Genomic DNA, 17266 nt, shown 5'->3' with positions numbered 1-17266 from the left:
ATACATAGCATACATGGGATAGAAAGTTCATACATTTTGCAACTTATATGTTGTGCACAAGTGTCGTATCCGCATATTGAGCAATCGTGCTAGCGTCTCTCTTGAGTTGTGCAACATGAGCGTTATCTATGGATTCCACATTTTGTGCTCATCCTTGGTTGCACGACCCCATTTATCTATCCGTGTGTGCGTTTCCGTGTGCCATTTAGTGCTATTGGTCTACTTGTTTCACTTGTAAATTTGTGAATCTCTTTCAACATTATTGACTCTTGCTAACATTTTGCATCTAATTTTTTGTGCCACTATCCTCACCGAGCTCCACCATAAGCCTTACTTATGTAGGTGTGAGAAACCGACAAGAATTGGTACCAATTGTGCTATTTCCTTGTCCACATTGGAGTGATCATTGATCCACTTTCAACTTCAGTCAAGATACATTTGGTATTCGTTCTTCTCTTTCTACCACTCACATTTTTCTCTTGGAGTGATGGATAGGCAAGGCATTTCATCTCCGGTCTTCCACAACAATGACGACATGAACAGCTACATCACCAAAGCGTCAATCTTCGATCTACAATGACAAATGCAAGGCGCACAATCAAGATTGCGAGAGCGCATCGAGAACCTCTCCATTGACATCCGCCACTTCGAAGCGAGGAAAAGGGACTACATCGACAACAAGCTTTCCGCATAAAAGGAGGAGCAAGATGCAAGGATGGAGGAGATTCGGACCATGTTGATCAATCGTTCTTACCCTTCATCATCCTCAAGGCGGCGATGTTCAAGTCACAAGTCTTCGGAGCGCAAAGAGGATGCAAGTGCAAGTCATCGACGTCCACATCTCCATGGCGACCACCATCACGTTCGTGATCCACCTCGTCATGAAGGGCAAGTCACCTCCAAGCAACATGTGCACGACGAAGATGCACGACATCTACTACGAGCTCAAGTGCGACAACGCCAACATTATCATGACGATGCTCACCAAGCGCAAATGCACATGTCCCAACAAGCCCTACTTCCCAAGTCCAAACTTCATGAGCACAAGAGAAGATCGCGAGACGACCACCACCAAGATGGAGCTACGGCTACAACAACCACTTCGGCTTCTTCGCCAAGTGCTATCAAGGCATCTTCGCCTTTGGACGAACGACATCTTCGCCTACTTCCCGTGAGTTCGCCTACATCGACGTCATCAAGTACAAGGTGACCACCTACGAGCGAGGGCGACATTCCATCTTCGGAAGCCCCTCAAGGAAAATGGCCGAGCATGGGAAATTCCCTTCGGTCGTAGAGACAAGCTACGAGGTGCCACATCATATGGGCCTCCAACAACAAGGCGGGGACAAGAAGGTCGATCTAGGGCCATCCCCTTCGACCACGGCGACGAGCATGAACCTCATCAACCACTTGAAGACGGTGCCCATATTGGACTCAAACTCCGAGCCAAGTTACGAGACCGCACATGAGACCTTATCTTTGGTCTTGGAGGAGAGTGATGATGTGCCATCTTCGGCCTTCATCCATGGCTACGACCAGGACACTTGCACCTACATCTCTCCGACACCCACATATGAAGAGATGCCCCAATTCCCATGTGAGGAGAGCCACCACGACATGAGTGACATGAGTGAATCCACCATATGTGAGGTTGAGAGCCATTTGAGTGACTCCACCAACCATATGAATGAGAGCATCCAAGAGGGAGTAAGTGAGCCACAACACTTAGTGTGCGAGGTAGTTGAGACGGCATGTGAGGCCACTTTGATTTCTAACGACATAACCTCTACTCCGAGTGTGTTTTCTTCTTTGGTGCTAGGTCTCCTACATGACGATGGCCATGGTGGAAGAAGATGCACCCCCAAATGGTTCCATCAAGATGAAGTTGACCACAACTTGGTCTTCGACACCTCACCTACAGCACATGAGCGATGCTCCAAAGGTAACATAGGTGATGGTGCTCCTCTTGTCCCACTAGTGGACTATTTCACGAATGATTGCTTGCATGATGTTGACACACATATTCCCATGCTTCATGCTAGTGCGACTTCCTCATGTCCTGACTTACCTATTTACGATGAATATGATGACGAGCATGTCGAGTTGCCTAGTTGTGATGTTATGCTCCATAGGATATCATGTGCGAATTCTTTTGGTCACATCATGTTTGACAATCCATTAACCTTGTCATATGCTATGAGTGAGATATCCCATATTGCATCATTTCAATCTCAACATAGTAGCTATGCATGCCCCATTAAAACCAATCCATTTGCACTAATAGCATAGATGACGAGATGATGGTCATTGGCTTTTGTTTTTTGTGTGATGATATTGCTATGCTTCCTTGCAAAATTTGCACAATTCATCTTATATGCCATGCCATGAAAATTATTGTGTATCGCATGATCACATCCCTTGTGTGCACCATATGCATACCTTTCCTCATAATGCTCTAGATATTGCGAGTGATGCATTACATCCTTTGAGTCTCCATTATGCCATACATAACAACAAACATATCATGATGGATGACATGTCTCTATACCACGCATCTCATTTATTTGAGCATTGGATATTTTGTGCTAACCAACACAAGAACGTGCGCATCATGATGGATGATGTGTACATCTACCACGCACACACAATTTTCCCTTTGTCTTTGTTTTGTGTAGGTACTCACGTATACTTGTCAACCTCTCAATCCCAAGAGTTGACGAAACGAGCTCTTGAGAGCAAAGATGACTTGGGATCCCGTGAACTATCCTTACCATCGCTCTCTTCGTGCAATGACTACGCGCATCTCTCTCATTTGGCTCTCGCACGACTATGGGCTATATACCGCTTGTCGCTTCATGCTCATTTTACTGTGTTCACTTTGCATGCTATGCTTGCTTCTATGCCTTTGCCATGCAATTGTGACCATTGGTTGCATCTACCCATGATTCACAATTATGCTACTCCTATGTGTATTTGCATTCTTGGTGGAGATCCTTGTTGCTATTGCCATGTTTATCATGTACCTCATGCTATTGATGCTATTTTGCTCATATCCTCCTTATATGCTTGTGCTATGTCATGTGAATTATTCATGCACACTCTTTGTAGCCATGACATGCTTGCTATGATTCCCTCTAGTATGTTGCATCTTCACACTACTAGCTCACACCACTTGATTGCTATGATTGCTTGCTTTATCGCATCACCCATGTTCCATTATGACTTGCTTTCTTGGGTTGATTACGTATATGTTCATGCCTCTCACATGATATATTTTGTTCATTGTCGCTTGCCTCCAGTTGTTGCATCTATTGATCGTGGAGACTTGGACACTTTACTTGTGATGCATGCTTGCTTGATTGAGCCTATTGTATTTGGTTGTTCTCGCATCATATGCCTCCATACTATGAAATGCTCCCTTGTCCTTTCTTATGATAAGCATGATGACAACACTTGTTCGGTATCTCACCATTCGAATGATACGTGTTGCATTTGCACTAAACTCATTTGTTTTTCCCAGTGTTTGTCATGTTCTTTCATTTTGAAGGATTCACATGGTGGCAACGTCATGAAACAACTTGGTAATGTGAAGGCGTACATGATCCACAACACCAACATTTTCGACATCCTCTTAAAGGTGAACTCATTCCCTTTGAGCCATCCTCAACTATGCATATTGGACGAGTCACTCTTTCATTGTTGTTTCCTTCTTGTTGTCTACATGGTACATCTCGTGAACGGAGGAGCGACATTGAAGATTGGCTCTATGGACCTTCACATTGAGGAGATGATGAGGACATCAATACCATTCTTACACCAATAGCCCCTATTGCTATACATACTGGACCAGTTACTAGAGCTCGCGCACACCAATTGAATTATCAGGTACTTTCGTTTCTTGGTAATTGTTCTAATGTTCATGAGAATATGATGCTGCCTAAATTGGATACATTTGTTTTGCTTACAAATGAAGGGCCTAGCTTGGACAAGAAACATGAACCTTGCAGCAAGTTCAAGCATGGAGATGATGGCAGGCGCAAGGGGATCAAGAATGGAGTTACAAGTGATGATTTCAGGACTTTGAAGCCACCCTAAGGAGTGCATGAAGGCTTGGGCGAAATATACAAGATGCCACTTCATAAATTTCGTCCAGAGGCTAATTTAGGTGTTGCGTCACCTTATTATTGGGCCAGGCCCTGTATTTTCGAAATACTTAAGTATAGGCTGTTTTTAGAGTCCGTATGTGTGGGGAAACAAGAGTTAGGGTTGGTTTCGGACCCCTCCTCCAGGGGCCACAAAATCCCCCCTCTTCCTCCATATATACAGCCCTGAGGGCGTCGTTTAGACTTTGGGTTTTGTTTAGATTAAAAGTTCGCCATAGCTGTAACTTTGCGTACTTTCTTTGTGTCCAATGACCAGACCAAGATGTCACAGAACCTCACCTTGATCAATAAAGCTTTCATCAATACCATTGTTAAACCCACAGCCCCTACTACTACCTATACTGGACCAATTACTAGAGCTCGCGCATGCCAATTAAATTATCAGGTACTTTCGTTTCTTGGTAATGATTCTAATGTTCATGAGAATATGATGCTGCCTAAATTGGATACATTTGTTTTGCTTACAAATGAAGGGCCTGACATGGATAAGAGTGATGAACATTGGAGCAAGAACAAGCATGGAGTTGATGGCATGCGCAAGGGGAACAAGAACGGAGTTACAAGTGATGATTTCAGGACATTGAAGCCACCATAATGAGTGCATGAAGCCTTGGACGAAATATACCAGATGCCACTTCATAAACTTCGTCCAGAGGCTATTCTATGTGCTTCGTCACCTTATTATTGGGCCAGGCCCATGTAATTTTGAAATACATAAGTATAGGCTGTTTTTAGAGTCCGTATGTGTGGGGAAACAAGAGATAGGGTTGGTTTCGCACCACTTCCCCAAGGGCCACGACATTCCCCTCCTCTTCCTCCATATATACAGCCCTTAGGGCACCGTTTAGACTTTGGGGATTTGTTTAGTTAAAAGTTAGCCATTGCAACTTCGTGTACTTCGTTTGTGTCCAACGACCAGACCAAGACCGCTTACGGATCCCCACCATTATCAATACTTCATATATATATATATATATATATATATATATATATATATATATTGGCAATATTCAGATTGCTTTATCATATTCTTGCTCGTTCTTCGATTGCTTGCAGGAATAGACCTTCGTGGTCAGGCTGACCGTCTTCCGGCATCGTCAGTAACCTCAGGAGATTGGTTTAGCGATTGCTAAGGTGCAACGTCTTGCACGTTTGTAGTCAGATCGTCAAAGTTGACTCCACCAAATCTATAGTTATCATCTCATAGAAAGATCGGGACCCTCGCCTCTATCAAGTGGTAACAGATTTCCAGGTTGCTCGGTGAGATTTTACAGTTTTTCGTAGTTTAGATCGAGTCTGTTCTTCATACTATAGTCCACGAAAAAGCCAAAAAAAAATAGGATTAGTTCATCCCATCCGAACCAATCTGAGCCTTTGCATAATCTTTTCTGTATTTGCTTTGTTGAATTTGCGGTTGCATCATCGTGTCAAGTTTCTAGTTTTAGCATCTAGCCCTTTAGAGTTTCGAGTTGTGTTCACAGGTTGTCACGTCGCCGCTGCCATATATCACCACTGCATCATCATCATCGCTGCTGCCATATACCACATATTCACCGCCAATCCGAGTCCATATACGCCACCACATATCCGCCGCCATCACACCAATCTGAGTCCACCTGCAACATATATCCGTCACCAGTCCGAGTTCCACCAGATTCATCTCCGCCACCAGTCCAAGTTCCACTAGATTCATCTCCGCCACCAGTCCTATTCCGAGTCCAGTATTTTGTTACTCTGTTTTGGATTTCCAGATAACGCCAGACTCCGAGTCGTGACAGAGAAGGACTCCCCAACTTCCGAGCCATCCGCAGAAGAAAAATAGTTCCAGTTTCCAAAAAAAACTAAGTCTGGAAAATTCTGGCTAGGCAGTTTTTAGGACATTTCTAGACTTTTTCGAAAAAATTTGTTGCGGAGGAAAAAAAAGAGGAAAAAAAGTAAAAAAAAAGAGGAAAAAAATGAAAAAAAGTAAAAAATTCAGAGTGTGCTCCTCCCTTGTTTACGTGCAGCGCCGTGATTTTGATAGTGTTCTAGGCTCGCGTCTCTAGTACGGTCTAGCCTAGGACCAGCACAGTACCGTCGTTGAGCGTTTATCAACTTTGCATCTCTAAATTGATTATTGCTGACCCTTTTTGCTACCATATTATAAGCCTTCCCAGCTCCACATACATCTACATTGTGCGTTTGACTCTCCCTGGTAATCGCTCTATCAAAGCTTTGAGAGTTTTGACTACATCGGTTGCCAATCACCGCCTGCTGCTGGGTAAGAACTGGTAATAATTTGAGATTTGCTTGACGGATTTGTGACACCCGCCACCACCACCACTTGTTAGTAGTATGTAGGATCATATTCTTGTGTGTTTCTATTGTTGCTAACCATGCCAGGATCACAAGCCGACGAGACTGACTGGGAGAACTTGACGAACGAGGAGCTTCATGATAAGTTTCAGCAAATGATGAGTGGACAGGTGCAAGATGTGCTAAACAGATTTGACGAGGCCATGGAGAAGATAGATGGCATGGAGAAGACGTTTGAAACAAAGCTTGATAACAAGTTTGCTGAATTGCTTTCGCGTTTTCCACCACCACCACCGGCTGCACCTGTCGCACCTCTGCAACAACAACAACAACAACGACTACCTCCACGTCGGGAAATAGCCCTCCGTTGAGTGAGCCGTGTCCCTCTTCAGCCTGGCCAAACTGCTGGTGCTACTGTTGATACTTCTGTGGCTCCTGCTGCTGATGTGAAGGAGGATGATTATGTGGGAGATTACGAGGATGAGGTTGATCAAAATCAGAACTACGTGCAACCACCAGCACCACAACAACCAGGTCGTCCACATGCAAATAATGGCAATTTTAGGGCTCCCCCTCAGGTACAAGATCATGACCATCTCCCTAAACTAAAATTGAATATTCCACCATTTGAGGGTAGAAATGTTCCTGATATATATCTTATTTGGGAGTTAGAAACTGAACAACGATTTATGTGTTTACAATATCCTGAGGAGAGACGTGTTCCTGCTGCTGTTTGTGCTTTCACTAGCTTTGCATGTGTTTCGTGGTCTGAACATTGTCGATTATATCCTGTTCCTTCTACTTGGGCTTCTTTGAAAACTGCTATGTGTACTCGTTGGGTTCCACCATATTATCAACGTGAATTACTTCAAAAATTGCAGCGCTTAAGACAAGGAAAAATTCGGTAGAAGAATATTATCAGGAATTACAAACTGGCTTGATTAGATGTGGTATTGTTGAGGAGAATGAAGCTATGCTTGCACGTTTTCTGGGTGGATTAAATAGAGAGATTCAGACCATTCTAGACTATAAGGATTATAATAATATCACTCGTTTATTCCATCTTGCTTGTAAAGCTGAACGTGAAGTGTAGGATCGACAGGCATTGGCGCGGACTAACTTTTCTGCAGGTCGACCTTCATCATGGACACCACGTGCATCATCTACTTCCACACGTTCTGCTACACCGGCACCTCCGTCGGCTGCCACCTCCAACCATGATACAATAAAGCAGGCACAATCACCACTATCTTCCAAGAGCACACCTTCTGGGCCTGCAAAGAGTTCTTCTTCATCCATGGCATCAACAGGGCAAACACATGATATTATTTGTCGACGTTGCAAGGGTGGAGGTCATTATGCGAGAGAATGCCCATCTAAGCGTGTGATGATTGTTACTGAGGATGGTGGGTATGAGTCTGCTAGTGACTATGATGAGGAGACTTTGGCTCTTATTACCCATCAAGAACACGGTGGAGATGATTCTGATCATGAGACGCAATACATGGCTGCGGAAGATGCTGATAGGTATGAATGTTTAGTTGCTCAACGTGTTTTGAGTGTGCAGGTTACACAAGCTGAGCAAAATCATAGGCATAATTTGTTCCATACAAAGGGAGTTGTGAAGGAACATTCTATTCGCGTCATCATAGATGGAGGGAGCTGCAACACCTTGGCTAGCATGGAGATGGTGGAGAAGCTATCTCTCACCACAAGACCACATCCACATCCTTACTACATCCAATGGTTCAACAACAGCGGCAAGGTTAAGGTAACGTGTACTGTTCGTGTGCATTTTAGTATCTCTACATATGCTGATTATGTTGATTGTGATGTGGTACCTATGCAAGCATGTTCCTTATTACTTGGTAGACCATGGCAATTTGATAAAAATTCTGTACAGCATGGTAGAAACAATCAGTATACTCTTGTTCATTAGGATAAAAATATTACTTTGCTTCCTATGACTCCTGATTCCATTTTGAAAGATGATATTAATAGAGCTACTAAAGCAAAACAGGAGAAAAATAAGAGTGAAAATCAGATTGTGGCAAAAGAAATTGAGCAACAAATGAAGCCTAATAATAAACCATCTATTGTTCCTTCAAAAATTAAATTGAAAAGTGCATGTTTACTTGCCACCAAATCTGATATTGATGAGCTAGATTCTAGCAAATCTGTTTGCTATGTTGTTGTGTGCAAAGTGGCATTATTTTCATTCAAGGACGTGCCTTCCTCTTTGCCCCCTGCTGTCACTAACATTTTGCAGGAGTTCGTTGACGTCTTCCCACAAGACGTGCCACTGGGATTACCACCTATTCGAGGGATTGAGCATCAAATTGACTTAATTCCTGATGCATCGCTACCCAACCGTGCACCATACCGTACCAATCCAGTGGAGACGAAGGAGATTATGCCTCAAGTACTGGAGCTGCTCGACAAAGGTTATATATGTGAATCTCTTAGTCCTTGTGCTGTTCCTATTATACTAGTGCCTAAAAAGGATGGTACGTCGCGTATGTGTGTTGATTGTAGAGGCATTAATAATATCACTATTCGTTATCATCATCCAATTCCTAGGCTAGATGATATGCTTGATGAATTGAGTGGCTCTACAATATTCTCCAAAGTTGATTTGCGTAGTGGATACCATCAAACTCGTATGAAATTGGGAGATGAATGGAAAACAACATTTAAAACTAAGTTTTGTTTATATGAGTGGTTAGTAATGCCTTTTGGGTTAACAAATGCACCTAGTACTTTCATGAGACTAATGAACGAAGTTTTACGTGCTTTCATTGGACGATTTGTGGTAGTCTATTTTGATGATATACTTATTTATAGCAAATCTTTGGAAGAACATTTGGAACATTTATGTGTTGTTTTTAATGCTCTACGTGATGCACGTTTGTTTGGTAACCTTGGGAAGTGCACCTTTTGCACCGACCGAGTATCTTTTCTTGGCTATGTTGTTACTCCATAGGGAATTGAAGTTGATAAAGCCAAGATTGAAGCTATTGAGAGTTGGCCGCAGCCCAAAACGGTCTCACAAGTCAGGAGTTTTCTTGGACTCACTGGTTTTTATAGGCGTTTTGTGAGAGATTTTAGCACCATTGCTGCACCTCTCAATGAGCTTACAAAGAAGGATGTGCCTTTTGTTTGGGGTACCGCACAGGAAGAAGCCTTCACGGTATTGAAAGATAAGTTGACACATGCTCCTTTACTCCAACTTCCCAACTTTAATAAGACTTTTTAGCTTGAATGTGATGCTAGTGGAATTGGATTAGGAGGTGTGTTATTTCAAGATGGCAAACATGTTGCATACTTTTCTGAAAAATTGAGTAGGCCTAGTCTGAACTATTCTACTTATGATAAAGAATTATATGCTCTTGTTCGGACTTTAGAGACATGGCAACATTATTTATGGCCCAAAGAATTTGTTATACATTCTGATCATGAATCTTTGAAACGTATTAAAAGTCAAGCTAAACTGAATCGTAGACATGCTAAATGGGTTGAATTCATTGAGACTTTCCCTTATGTCATTAAACACAAGAAGGGTAAAGAAAATGTTAATGCTGATGCTTTGTCTCATCGCTATACTATGCTTTCACAACTTGACTTCAAAATTTTTGGTTTGGAGACCATCAAAGATCAATATGTGCATGATGCTGATTTTAAAGATGTAATGCAGAATTGTAAAGAAGGAAGAATATGGAACAAGTTCGTTATTAATGATGGCTTTGTGTTCCCTGCTAACAAGCTATGCATTCCTGCTAGCTCTGTTCGTCTTTTGTTGTTGCAGGAGGTGCATGGAGGAGGATTAATGGGACACTTTGGCGTGAAGAAGACGGAGGACGTACTTGCTACACATTTCTTTTGGCCAAAGATGAGATGGGATGTTGACCGTTTTGTTGCTCGCTGCACTACATGTCAAAAAGCTAAGTCACGACTCAATCATCATGGGTTATATATGCCTTTGCCTGTGCCTAGTGTTACTTGGGAGGATATATGATGCGGAGCATCCCAAGGTCATCCCCATGGACCAACCATCGTCTCATCAAGTGCCTACCGGACCCATGACTCGATCACGTGCAAGAGCCCTTGAAACCGAGGTGACATCTCTCCTCTCACAATTCCACTTCGATGCACATGAAGCATGGCTACTACCTCATATGGATACCTTGTGCATACTCAGGTACAATAGAGAAGCTAAGGAGAAAGGACAAGAAGAAGAGGAAGATGGACGAGAAGACGGAGAGGAAGAAGGGCTGCAGGAAAAGTCCCAGCCACCGGACGACCGGCCAAGACCGGACGTCCGGCGCCTGAAGCGTCAGCCGAGCCCCAGCCAGCGGATGTCCGGTCCAGACCGGACGACCGGTGCCCCTGCAACCGAGGCCAATGAGCGGACGTCCGGCCCCGACCGGACAACCAGCGCGACCGCACCCGAGCCGAAGTCAGCGGAAGTCCGGAGCCTCCGGACGTCCGGCACCCCCGTCACAGAGCGGAACCAGCGGACATTCGGAGGACAACGGACGTCCGACAGCTCCTGAGACACCGGACGACCGGTCCCCAGCGGACGTCCGGTACCTGTCTGTGCATAGTGTTCGGGCCCGAGGCCCATGTACCCCTTCACTTCACCCCATTTGTACTAAGACTATACATAGACCCCCCATTCACCCTAGCTAGGGTTAGCATTGGTTTAGCTCATTTGAGAGATAGAGCATTGCTCATCCATACCAGATCTACTCCACGAGAGAGACTGCGGCCCCTCAACGGAGAAGATCCACCTTGGATTCAAGACCCCTTTTCAAGGGAAGATCCCCTTGTGGATTCAAGACCTCCTCACGGAGAAGAACCGGTTACCATGTATCGTCCCTAGTTGTCCGTGGATCCGTGTATCGTCCTATGTACTCGAGGATCTAGCCCATGTGTGACTTATTCGTGTCGGTTTAGTGATTTCCTCTTGTGTTTTCCTTCCGTTCATCCTTGTGTTCTTCGTGTTTTCCACAGGATCCACTCCTTTCGTGAAAGATCGGGCGATTAGGGTCTCTACCCTACATCATCTTGGTATCATGAGCAAGGTTTATCACGATTTCGGAGCCCCCCTCTTGGTTTTTCTAGCTTGATTTTGTTGTTTTTCGTCCCAATCCGAAAATCCCCACAAAAATAGCCCAAAACTTTTTCTTGTGTTTTGTGAGTTTTGATGATGTTTTGTTGGTTTTGATCCGTGAATTTGTTGTGTTGCAAGTCGATCTTGCCTTCCCCCACCATTTCCACCTCGAAATCCCTCCCAGAATCCTCAAAATCACCTCTCAAATCTGAAATTTCGCGTTGACCCCGACCACCGGACGTCCTTCACTTCACCGGACGTCCGGCAACCCAGGAAGCACCGGACGTCCGACCATTACCGGACGACCGGCGACCGGACATCCGTCCAATTTCGGACGAACGCTACTTCCACCACATCATCCGCTACACCACCTCCACTTAACTGCTAACTACTCTGACGATTTTGGTTGCCTTTGGTTTTGAGAATTTGAGTTGCAGTACCGTATCCTTTTGTGTTTCGGCTATCTAGGTACGGTTCGACATCAACATCACCGCCGCTCATATTCGCTACGGACGCGTCATCAACAACAACCACCTCGACTACGACTTGGTATTCGTGCCACCATTTTGACACCATACCGGAAGAAAGACCGGTAACCTCATCTTGGTATTGGACATATCACTCTTGCCATTACATTGATAGCCATCATCGCCTTACTCCTTTGCGTTGCTTACCCATCGAGACTAGCCATTGAGTATTGATGGCAACGAGTCTTGTGCACTTTAGTGATCATACTTCCCATAGCATACATACATACATCATTGTTGCCTATATTGGTATCATCTCTTGTGTCACAAAGTTGTCATCGCATACTCACTTGCTATCTTGGTTCGTCAAGCATTGCATGAGAAAAGAGCTCAAACATCAAAGATCCAACCAAGCTTTTAAGCAAAGAGGAAAGATAAGCAAAGAGCTTTCAAGCAAGAACCATAGCATCATACAACATTAAGATTGTCATACTCGATCATCTTGGATCATATCATAGCAACACCTTGCATACAAACATATTTGGGATAGAAGTCGTTGCATTTTTGCTAAGTAGGTTGTGCACAAGTTCTTGTATCCACCTATCGTGCAATCGTGCTAGCGTCTCTCTAGTGTTGTGCAACAAGAGCATTTTTGTGGATACCACATTTTGGCTCATCCTTGGTTGCACAACGCCACTTATCTTTTTGCGCGTGTGTTTTCGTGTACCGTATATGCTTGGTCTACTTGTTACATTGCATCTTGCGAATCTTCTCCAACATTATTGAATCTTGTTCACATTCACACTAAAAATTGTGCCACCATCCTAACCAAGATCCACCATAAGATTTTACTTGTGTAGGTGTGAGAAACCGACGAGAATTCGTACCAATTGGGCTATTTCCTTGTCCTACATTGGAGTGATCATCGATTCACTTTCAACTCCGGTCAAGGTACATTTGGTATTCGTTCTTCTCTTTCTACCACTCACACTTGTCTTGGAATGATGGATATGCCAAGTACTACTACCAACCCACTCTTCATGGAGCAAGACGACGACATGAACTCCTTCGTCACCAAGTGTCACCTCTTTGGTGCACAACGTGCTTTGCATCAACAGCAACAAGCTATGAGTGAACGCATCGACAACCTTGCCGCCGACTTGCGACTTTCCGAGCAACGTACAAGGTACTACTTCGACCACAAGCTCGACGATCACAAGAAAGAGAATGACGCAAGGATGGACGAGATTCGCGCTTTGTTGCTCAACCGCTCTTCTTCCACTTCAAGGAGCCGTTCAAGTCGCCATTCCGACTCAAGTACACCGACATCGAACACTCTTCATCGCACCGCGCGCACCGACCGTCAAGCAAACCTCAATCCGCTTTGGGAAACCGACTCTCAAGAGCACCGACGACGTCAAGCCGAAGAAGCCTTTGCGCTAGCTCGAGAATGGCAACAACAACGCCAACATGAAGAGGAAGAACGCGTGCATCTACACCAAAATGCACAAGATGCCGAGGCTCAACGTCAAGAACAACAATTCCGTGACGCTCAAGCACTTGAGGCGCAACAAGCTCTATGTGATGCGAGTCGAGCCGTTGCCGACAGAGGCCGACAAGCCCATGAAGAAGAGGAAGCACTTCACGAAGAAATTCACGAACGATGATTTCAAGCTCGCATGCATCGTCTAGTTCCCCCTCGAGCTTGATGCGTTCCTCCACAAGCTTGCTAAGATAATCAAGTTCATCAAGAGCATGACGACAATGGGAATCCTCCGCGACAAGAGCAACACGAGGTTGACAACCCTCCACGTCAAGAACACCAAGAGTTGAACAATCATCTACAACATGGGCGTCATCATCCCCGACCCCAACACAATGAAGAGCAACGCTACAGCAAGCTCAAGTTCACCATGCCCAAGTTCAACGGAAGCAACGATCCCGAAGAATACCTTTCATGGGCATTGAAAGTTGACAAGATCTTCCGTTTGCACAATTATGAAGAAGATAAGAAGATTGCGATGGCATCCCTTGAGTTCCAAGACTATGTCCTCATTTGGTGGGAACAAGTCATTGAGCGCCGCGAGGCAAGTGGTGATCCACCCATTACTACTTGGGCACAAATGAAGGATGTCATGAGAGCATGCTTCGTGCCTACCTACTACAACCGCGACCTCTTCAAGAAACTCCAACAACTCAAGCAAGGAACCAAGAGCGTTGAAGAATACTACAAGGAGATGGAGATTGCAATGATAAGAGCCAATGTGAAAGAAGATGATGAGCAAACTATGGCACGTTTCTTGAATGGAGTCAATCATCCTATCAAGAAGATCGCCAACTTCCAACCATACTCAAATCTCATCGAGCTCGTGCACCAAGCTACCAAAGCGGAACGCCAAGTGCAAGATGACTACAAGTATGCCAAGTTCTCATCCAAGTCCTACGGTTTCTCCAATAACCAAGTTTCAACGACTCCAACACCGACTACAAGACCGTCTACTTCCAACATTGACAAGTCGACTTCGAAGAAAGCTTCGCCTACTACAAGCAACTTCAAGACGAGAGCTTCATCATCATCAACCCCTACCGATGAGACCGTCAAGACGAGTTCCCTCAAGTGTTCCACTTGCGGAGGCCGAGGCCACAAGTCCTATGAGTGCACCAACAAGCGCACCATGATCTTCAATGATGATGGCACTTATGATTCCATGAGCGAAGGAGAAATGGAAGCGCTGGAGCAAGTCGCCATGCATCGCTAAGTGAACAATGAAGAAGAACAAGTCTTTTGTGATGAAGACTCAAGTCCCGCACTTGTTGTCTCCAAAGTCTTGACTCTCCAACATCACCAAGAAGAAGACCAAAGATGCACCATATTCCACACCGAGGCCGACATCAATGGACGATCCGTCAAGGTCATCATCGATGGAGGGAGTTGTCACAATCTCGCAAGTGAAGAACTTTGATCCAAGCTCCAATTGCCCAAGACGAAGCATCCACATCCATACAAAGTGCAATGGCTTACTAACTCCGGCACTATCCAAGTCAAGCACCGAGTATAAGTCTTCTTCAAAATTGGCGCCTACGAAGAGACCTTGGAGTGTGACATCATCCCAATGACCGTTTGCCATCTTCTCCTTGGATGGCCATGGCAATTCGATAGAGGAGTCGTCCACGATGGGCGTACAAACCACTATAGCTTCAAAATGCAAGGAAAGGAGTTTGTGTTAGGACCTATGTCTCCAAGCCAAGTGACCGCCGATAAGCAAGCCACCCATCGTGGAGAGAATGGTGAGAGAGTGAGCCACCAAAAAGAGAGTGAGCGCCACAAGCCCAAATTGAGTGCCTCCATGATGAGCGAAAACAAGAACCTAGTTCTATTTGCCACCAAACATGAGATGAGAGAAGTGTGTGAGAACCCATCTAGTGTCCTACACTACGTCCTCGTGTGCAAGGACAATGCAACACAAACTAACACTTCTCACACTCTTCCTCTAGTGTTGTCTTCTCTTTTGCAGGAATTTCAAGATGTTTTCCCCGATGAGCTACCTCCGGGACTACCTCCACTACGAGGCATTGAGCACCGTATCGACCTCATCCCCGGAGCACCGCTTCCGAACAAAGCTCCCTACCACGTCAACCCCGAAGAAACCAAAGAAATTCAAAGGCAAGTAAATCATCTCATAGACCATGGTCATGTGCGTGAAAGTTTGAGCCCTTGTGCCGTACCGGTCATTCTTCTGCCAAAACGTGACGGTAGCTTTCGCATGTGCTCCGATTGTAGACCTATCAATGCTATCACCGTTTGTTATAGGTATCCCATTCCATGCCTAGATGATATGCTAGATGAGCTTAGTGGTGCCACTATATTTTCCAAAATTGATCTTAAGAGTGGTTACTAACAAATCCGCATACAAGAGGGTGATGAATCGAAAACCGCATTCAAAACCAAGTTTGGTTTGTTAGAGTGGTTAGTCATGCCTATGGGTCTCTCAGAAGCACCGGGCACTTTTATGCGCCTTATGAATCATGTCTTTCGCCCTTACATTGGTATATTTGTTGTGGTTTACTTCGATGACATTCTTGTGTTTTGTAAATCTATCAACGAGCATGTCACCCATGTCCGCACCGTTTTGCAAACTCTTCGAGAAGAGAGACTCTATGCTAATAAGGAGAAATGCCTTTTTGGTGTTGATAATGATGTAGGGTAGAACCCTAGTGGCCCGGTCTTTCACGAAAGGAGTGGATCCCGCGAAGAACACGATGAACAGGAAGAGGGGAACGAGGAAAAACGGGGGAAAACACAAGGGGAAACATAAGAGGAACACTCAAACTAACAAGAACAAGTCACACATGTGCTAGATCCTCGGGTACATAGAACGATACACGAATCCACGGACAACTAAGGACGATACAAAAGGGTAGCTGGGTCTTCTCCATGAGGAGGTCTCGAATCCACAAGGGGATCTTCCCGTAAAGGGGTCTTGAATCCAAGGTGGATCTTCTCCGTAGAGGGGCCGCGGTCTCTCTCGTGGAGTAGATCCGATATGGATGAGCAATGCTCTATCTCTCAATGAGATAAACCAATGCTAACCCTAGAAAGTTGTACGGGATATAGTATATATAGTCTAGGTGACGAAAGGGTACACGGGCCTCGACCCAAGTGGTTGCGCGTAGGCAGGGCCGAAAGTTCTGGGCTAGGCCGGAAGTTCCGGGCGCCGGAGGTTCGGGGGAGGGTCCGGCCTAACCAGAGAGTTGGCGCGGTGGAGATGTGCTGGCATCCGGGGGCAGGAAGGTCCGAGTAGGCCGGAGGTTCCGGGCGCCAGAAGGTCCGGGACGGGATCCGGGCTAACCCGAGAGTTGGCACGCCTGTGCTAGTCGAAGTCATCGGCGACCGAAAGCTCCAGGTCGGCCGGAAGGTCCGGGAGCCAGAAGTTCCGGGCTCTGGCCGGAAGTTCTGGGCTGTCCAAAGTGTTGACGCCTGTGTCTTCTTCTACAGTCCTCAGCTCCGAGTCTTGAGCGTTGTACCTGATGACACATAGTATCTCGGACTTAGGCAGTAGCCATGTCTCACTTGAAGAGGGGGAAAACTCAAGTAGGAGTGATGTCACCTCGAATTGAATAACACGTGCCCTAGCCCTTGTCATTGGTCCACTTGGAGCTTGGATAGTTGAGGTGGCGTCCATGTGGATGGTCGTGGGATGCTCCGCATCATCTCCCCTCCCTTGGGG

Source organism: Triticum dicoccoides, chromosome 1A (assembly GCF_002162155.2).
Source record: "Triticum dicoccoides isolate Atlit2015 ecotype Zavitan chromosome 1A, WEW_v2.0, whole genome shotgun sequence".
Classification (NCBI taxonomy): Eukaryota; Viridiplantae; Streptophyta; class Magnoliopsida; order Poales; family Poaceae; genus Triticum; species Triticum dicoccoides.
The sequence above is the reverse complement of the archived record's forward strand: the minus strand, read 5'-3'. Positions refer to the sequence as shown.